Genomic DNA, 8,310 nt, shown 5'->3' on the forward strand with positions numbered 1-8,310 from the left:
AAAAGGTTAAAATGTTCTCAAGTGAGATAGAGAATGCAGATTTGGCAGACAAATTAGGATACAATCTTATTCTTTTACCTCAGATAGCAAAATGTCTTGGCCAGCAGTTTCTATAGCAAAATGCCTTGGCCAGCAGTTTCTGGTCCATATCTGCTAAGGGATAAAGCAAGAGTTTGGCAATATATGTAAGAAAAGCTTTTATTCTTTACCAACCAGTACTGAGGACCCAATGACAAAATGTGTACATATTGTTGGAAGATGGCAAGAAGTTGTGAGGAGGTACTCACTTAATCACCCACAATCCTCGCTGAATAACAGCAACTGGGATTGAAGAGATTGCTATCACCATATGATTCAGTCATGTGATGTCATGGTTTACGACTAGATCTATAAGCAATGGAAATCCCAGCACCAATTGCTATCAAGGAGAACAAAAAAATATGAAACTAAAATTAAATCTAAAGAAAACCAAAGTAATAATTCAAGAATAACAACCATGGCATGGATCCAGGGTATCTGAGGAACTTTCTCACTCCAATGGAAGAAGCCTCCTCTGGACCCCATCAGCTATGGAATTTCAGCTGGGGGGGGAGGGTTCAAGTAGAAGAGTGTTTTCCGATACAGTCCCGTCCTGTGGAACATTCTACCACTGGAAGTGGGATCTGCTCCCAGTCTTTTGACCTTCCAGAAGAGTTCCAAAACTGGGTTTTGCTGGTTGGCTTGAGGTTCTGGGGGAGATGTTAGTTGCTGATGGAATAATAATATCTTATTTCATGCCACCTATTTCCTTGGGTCTATTCCAGCATTGTTGTTGCTATTATTATCTTTTATTCATTAAACATGAAAATCAGTCAACTGAACATTTAAAAATGTATCACAAATATTGACTGGCTTTGATGGTTGATAGGGGTTGCTGCCAGCATCCTAGTTATCAACCAAATATCTTGTTAAAATGTATGTTGTTTTGAGTCGCGCAGTCTTTTGCAACTCCGTTGGCACTACAGCAGGAAGCTGCAACTTTTTGATTGATTTTGCAAAATTCTTGGACATGGTACCAAGTGCCCCGATGACAATGGGTCAAGCAAGATAAAAGGAATATTAACAGTTTTGAACTTTGGTGCTAGAGAATACATCTGAGAAAGACAGCCAAGAAAACAAATGTTCATCAATCAATCAATCCAGAATTTTCATGTGAGGTCCCAAAATGCTGGAAACATTATTACAAAGAGCAAGTTGGGAATTGACCCAATTGTTGAAAATAATAAAGGTGGAATATAAAGAAATGAATAAATACAAAATAAATTAAACACTGAAGCACCCTGCAGATAGCCATCCAGTGACAATTTAAATTCCTCCAGTAGAGGAGAGTTACCACTTCCTAAGGTAACCTCATCAACTACTCAATAACTGGAATTATTAAAAAAAATCTTCTGTTGAACCAAAATTCATATTCCTATAATTGTAATAGACTATAAATAAACTGAATGTAAAAATGTATTTTGATTCTGAAGACAAAACACTTCACTTGTGGGAATTCTTACAGCACTTCTCATTCCTACAACACTTATTCTAAAATTTGCTAATGAGAAGTCTATGAAATTTGTGCATGTGAAAAATATTTACTTTCAGTTCTGGCAGAATTTGCTAAAGTCAGGCAGAACAGAGCAAGAAATAAATTTCAGAGAATGTCTGCTGAGCATTTTCATAATCCACACTTATCATTTGAACACAAGTAATGTTTTCCTTTTTGTTGCTCTTAAAATGTATCTGTCCATTTCAGACTAGTCATAATTACATAAAACAGCCAGCCAGCGGGAAGCATCAGTAGATTTCCTCAGAACAATATTGCCATATTATTCATGGCTAAGAGGTATTTATTTTTGTTTATTTATTAAATTTCTATGCCACCCATCTCCTCTGCAAGGTGACTCTGGGAATCTTACAAGTTAGGTTACCTATCCAAATTTTAAGAAAAGTTTAGGCAATCTTCTGTGAAAATTGAGATAACTGTTCTAAATTTTATTTTAAGCCTGCTTTGAAATGATACAAAGACTCACTAGAGCAAATTGGATAGTATCTAGGAAACATTCTGACAGAAGTTATCTTTCCTCCAACATTAGCTGAATAATTTGTACTAGAAATTTGTACTGACAGATATCACTACTTGTCAGTTTTGATTGTAAATCTTTTTCTTTCTTTTTTTCAAGCTCAATGCTGCCCCTTAGTCTTTAGTATAATTAACATGTCATGAATTAATTATAGAATTATTTATCATATCTTGTAGCAATGAGCTTTTCCATTCAGGTAGTCTGTAAACAGTTAAAAAATGGTTGAAAAGTGTTATAATTGCAGAAAAAATTATTTTTGACAAATAAATTATAATTTTTTTGACTGAAGGCACAAACATACTGTACATAATGTTAAGATTTTCATCTTTCACTTCCAAAGCTTAATAAGGATGAATGGTGAACTTCTTATCAAGTGCAATAGGAACTAGAATTACTATAATAGAAATTATATTTATGTTAATTTGTAGAAAAAAAAACAAAAATTAAGCAGTCTGTTAAAGTTCCTTTTTCCGGTTATTCATGGAGAGTATTTTATTTGCAGATGTATACAACAAACAAATGTCCAATTTTGCAGTAACTTTTAATGACTTGAATCAAAATGCTATGTAAATAAAGCATTCCTACAGTATTTCATCCATCACTACAGTTATTTCTGGTGTTAGATTTTCTTGCTAATTTGCCTTTTTCCCCTGTTTTTCCTTGTCTTCACATTAAGCACTCTTTCTGTGTCCTTCAATTTAATTCTTTCCCCTCCCCCAGCCATTCCAGTTGTTGCTTTCCTAGCTCTCTATGGAATGCTTGTGCCTTGAAGCCCTCATGGTTGCTAAGCAACATTCCTCATTTTGCCATGTGGCTAGCTGCTATGGCAACATCTCCCCATTTACTTTTTTTCAGCTGTTTGCTACCATAGTACCCTTGTCAATGCAACCATCTGTGGGCAGGGAGCAGGCAAAATCTACCATGAATTAATCCTACTTTTGTCTTGTTCTAGTGCTTTCTAATAGACTATCTGATGCCTTGCCTAACATGTTTCCTTAATGTCAAATACATTTTTGAATTTATTTTTAATTTTGGTTGCTCTCCAATCAAAGTAATGTTCTATATTACATTAAATTTTGGAAATATTTTACAATTTCCATTTGTATTGATTTTTAAATAAATTCCTGGATGCAGATCTCATTTATTCCTAGTTCACTGATTTGGGCACTGGCCCAAACATAAAATATAACTGATTTGATCAAGAACTCTAAATTCAGAAACAATACTTATTTCACTTAATCAAACTAACCAATATTTTGTCCATAACAGTACGTAAACTATAATTATGAAGAGTGTTGGTATTAGCAAAAGCATTGATAATTAGCAAAAAACAAGTTATTTACTTACATATGCTGCAGTTATTTATAATCTGTAAAATAAAGATATGAAACATCACTTTATAATGCTGTCTAAGCTGTGACCTTTATGTTGTTTTTTATTTTACAATTATCTTCTAATTTATTTAACTATAAACCAAAATAATAAGAAAGCTCCTTTCCTCCTCATACAACAAATATTTTCAATTATCATTGTACATAAAGTGAGCGCTATCAGAAAATGCACATGTACAAGTGCTTAAGGTAGCAATTTGAAGAGTTAAATTCAAATAAACTCAGTAATACTATATTTGAGTAATGTACAACCACAGTGTATATACCAGTGTGTTGTTAATGCTATATCAAAACATGCAGCCATTTTAAAAATAAAACTGAATACAGAAAATAATTATCTTTTGTACTCTGGAAAACATGCTGTAATTCAAAGAAACAGCAACCCTTTTTCTGTTGTTTATTATGTAACTTTCAAAGATACGAAGACAAAAACATTGGCAATTCTCATAAATAATCTTTCTCCATTTCTGATGCTGTTTCTTTTGTCAAAAACATTTACAATGTTACATGTACACGTATTGCTTGGCATTACTAAGACTTGGGAAAATTTTGGTTACTTGGGGGCACCCAATATTTTATTGAGGGGAGTTTAGGTGGGATAATTATTTAAAAAGTATGCTTGAGTTCTTCTTGCTATAATAACTATTCCAGGTTTTTTCCAAGCCTGACAAAACCAAATCATAGCACAACCCAAATTTTCAGTTTGAATTCAAAGCATCATCTTTCCAAATATTTTAAATTTTAGCCCCCTTGCCACAATTTTAGAGCAACTATAAAATATCATTTGTCAAGTGTCTGTATGTGCTAGTTCTTCTGTGGCCACTTCCATATTTATTTCATATACTCTCTGGGTAGATTACAGTAAAAACACCTAATAAGAAAGCAAGATCAGATAAAAATAATAATAAACAGCCTTGATTAAAAAAAACCCAAAACAACTCTTCATTAGCTTCAGAAATCCGCACAACACCAGAACGTCAAGGCTCATTTAAAGAACAATGGTCAGGACAATACAGACATCTTGGAGGGACTCCCTTCTAAATTGCAGGCTCCATGACAGAGAAGCCATACTTCCTGGCACCCACCAAATGATATCATTTTGACTCAGCCTTCCAGCCTTCTGAGGTGGGTAAAATGAGGATCCAAATTGTTGGGGGCAATATGCTGACTCTGTAAACTGCTTAGAGAGGGCTGTAAAGCATTGTAAAGCGGTATATAAGTCTAAGTGCTATTGCTATTATTTAAATGGAATCTAAGTATACCTATTATGCCAGATCTTATTGGGCAGGCAGAAATAATGGGAAGAAATAATTCTTCTATGACAAGACTTTATATATCACAAGCAGCAAAATTATATTCAGAAGTATATGGGCAACTAGTTTAGCTCACACAATAAAGATGCCACATGAGCATAGTTAAGACATACCCATAATTGTTTGTAAAGCTACATTCTATAACAGTTGCAGCTTCTGAATAGTCTTCTAGGATAACCCATATAGAGTGTGTTGCAACAATCCTAATGTTAGTGTTTAAGGCATAAATGACAAGGAAGTCCAAATCCAGGAAAAGTTGCAATCAGTGCATCACATGAATCTAGCCAGAGCTGCTACCTTCTCTTTAAGCATTAACTAAGAATCAAAGAGAATCTCCAAGATGTGTGCCAGTTTTGTCTAGGAATCAACAATCCCTAGACAAAGAAGTAAAAGTAGAAAATCCCTAGGACCCACAGCCTTTCCCATATTTTCAGAGTTAAACTTATGCTTCTTCCTTTCCATCCAGATCTTCACTGTGAGATGCTCTTGATAGCACTGTTAGGTTGAAATGTAAAACCAAGTATCATTCGTGTACTATGAATATTGCACTTCATTTTATTGGATGACCTTGACAAAAGTTTCATGTAGATGTTAAACTGATTAGTGTCCAGTCCTGATACAGATAATGCTTCACCCTCTCCTCCATACCAACACTAAATAGAACAGGTCTAAGAGGAAAAAGGAGAATCATCATTGTGCCTCCTACTCATAAATCCTATGACCAGCTCAGAAACATGCCAGGACCTTATCAAAAGTCAGGATAGTTGCGTCACAGAGTTCATCCACCAGCATAACCAATAACCAATCCATATTATATCCTGGCCTGAAACCAGAGGTGATATTCAGCAGGTTCTGACCAGTTCTGGAGAACCGGTAGCGGAAATTTTGAGTAGTTCGTAGAACTGGCAAATACCTCTTCTGACTGGAGATTTTACAGTATCTTTCCCCTGCCATGCCCACCAATCCACACCACAGAACCAGTAGTAAAAAAAAATTGAATCCCACCACTGTCTGAAACCCAACTGGAAAAGTTCCAGATAATCCACTTGATCCAGGACTCTGTTACTTTTTATTTTTGTTTTTAGTTTCTGTATGTTATCCTACAATGGAATTGCTTTCAATTCTCAAAAAAACGCTATAAAATTTTAAATAAACAAATAACATATAGTAAATTATGCTGAACAATAATGACTCTCACCTTAATTAAGCCTTGGTATGGTCTCAAAAAGAGTAAATATGCATGCTTATTTGTAAGCCACTGAAATGAGAATAAGCTAATATCATTCTACTCCACTTGGAAAGTGTGTAGAAAAATAATAATTCCAATTTAATGTTTGACTTTTGCAGAGTTCAAATAGGTTGTAAAAAACTGATTTTGTTATCAATTTTATGTAGAGGGAGTATTTGCTCTTGCATTGTTGCAATAGCTCTATCTGAAAACAAGATAATTAAGTATTTAAATTTGGCATGATGTGATGTCTCCCTTAGACGACTCCTCAGATTCTTCCTTGGTCTGCTCAAGAGAGAATGAGCTCATTCCTGGCATGTCAGGAACTGGGTTAATTAATGACTCTGAATGGCTGGCTGAGATTTACAGAGGGCTTTGGCTGGGGACAGCTTGCAGGGGCGGACAGTCAGTGAAGAGGAGGATAAGGAGCTACCTTTCGTGCTGGATCCGAGAGCACGCAGGACAGAGAAGAGACAAGAGCAACAGTGATCTGCCAGATTACTTGGGAGAAGGCCCCACCCATCATAATGGACTGCACTGGAAATCTATATATCACAGCAGGCAGAGGGAGGCATTGTTGGGAACAATGTGTTTAGTTTCTGGCTGTGTGTGTTTGTTCCTCATGCTTCCTGCTGGACTTTGGAGACTCTGAACTTCTCTTGCCAAGTGAGCTCTTGTGGACGTATTTCAGTTTGGCCTGGTAGATTAAGTTTGTTTGGTAGACTGGTATTTGTCAGTGCGACTTTCCATTGTTTTATGGACTACTGGCCATTGTCTTGGCTATATTAACCTTGGCTTGCTTGTGGCTGGAATTATTTGGGACAGTTCTGAGGCTGGGTGAAGAGAATTGCTGATGAACATTAATAAACTCTCTACGTGTATACAATTGAGTGGAGCAGCACACATGAAAACGTATAGCTAGCACATTCCATTAAATGTAAAGTAGATGCAGAGTTATTATTAAAATTGTATACATAAATATATAAAAATATATTTAAGGGAACCAAATAACGTGTGTGAACTAATAAATATAAATATTTAATATAATTTAAGGAATTAATATTAAATATTTACATTTCTTGGTCCACATACAATATTTACTTCCCTAAAATAGAGTTCCTTTTTTATCCAATATATGTTAAATAGAATTTTCCACTTTTCGTGCATGATTTTTTTTGCATGATAGTTCTTTCTTTTATCAATATGCAATACCTTCAAAAATGTATAGCTCTAGTAGATATTTAAATTCTATCCAATTTTCAACATTCTTCTTAAAATTTAAAATCATTAAGAAGTTTATATTCCAAATGACTTCTAAATGCCATATATAGCTATAAAGAAAACTTCAGTTGATATTGATGAGATTCACAAATTGTGTAGAATAATACCTAATCACATTGCCCAAAGTCAGTGAATGAACTGAACAACTACAGTGCCTTGGTTCACGAATTTTGCTAAGTCACAAACTATATTATTGTTTAACATGGTTAAAATAAATATTGATTTAACCACTGGTTCAATTCCAAAATGAAATTCACTAAATGAAAACTGACAATATTTTTGTATAGCTTTATTTAAAAGAAATCTGGTTGGATTCCTGGATACATTTAAACAAATACAAAACTCTTGAACTAGAGATGAATAAGAAGGCAAAATAATTGCAAACTAAAGAGGAATGCTAAATGGGTAGTTAATGATGCTTATTTGGGGAAAAAAAAACCTTCTTGCTCTAGGGCAATAAAAGTAATTTTGGTTTAAGTTCCAGTCTGATGCGAATTGGGATAAGCTATGGGCCAAAGCATGTTTTTAAACGGTATGCATTAATTGTACTTTATCTGTTCTCACGGGATATTTAGGGCATAAAAAGGCACATATTTAGAAAGGGTGGTTAGCATTGCCTTCCCCAGTTCATTAAAATCTGTTGTGGGCAATAGACAACCAACAATAAACAATAAATCAATCCTATTGTTTTCTTCTAGGATAGACAATGAAAGGAACAAGGACAGGAATTGCATCCAGTTTTATCACTTTCTAAGTAGCATCTCATCTAAACTACCATTTCAGAGAACAAGCAGGGGAGTCTAAAAACAAAACAAGACAGTGCTGTTCATCTCTTTCTTATTTTCTTCCAATATACATAAGAGGGCAAATGCTTAATGAGAATACAAGTAGGCATCACTATCCACTCAACATTGCCCCTTAGTAATGTAGTAAACAATATGCAATTATCTCATCTTCTCATTCATCTCTGGTTCCTGAGATATGTATTA

At 34.7% G+C, this 8,310-nt stretch overlaps 1 long non-coding RNA gene across 1 annotated transcript; it reads right to left on the reverse strand.

Moving 5' to 3' along the window:
* Window positions 1-359: 359 nt before the first annotated feature.
* LOC148125626 (uncharacterized) lies at window positions 360-6,557 on the reverse strand. Its single transcript, XR_015743869.1, has 3 exons — window positions 6,474-6,557; window positions 3,456-3,477; window positions 360-418 (listed from the first exon to the last, which is right to left on the reverse strand). It is a non-coding gene; the product is annotated as an uncharacterized LOC148125626 (long non-coding RNA).
* Between the last annotated feature and the right edge of the window lie 1,753 nt (window positions 6,558-8,310).

The sequence above is a fragment of the Pseudonaja textilis genome, chromosome 5, assembly GCF_049901715.1.
Source record: "Pseudonaja textilis isolate UNSWEBS1 chromosome 5, rPseTex1.2, whole genome shotgun sequence".
Taxonomy (NCBI): Eukaryota; Metazoa; Chordata; class Lepidosauria; order Squamata; family Elapidae; genus Pseudonaja; species Pseudonaja textilis.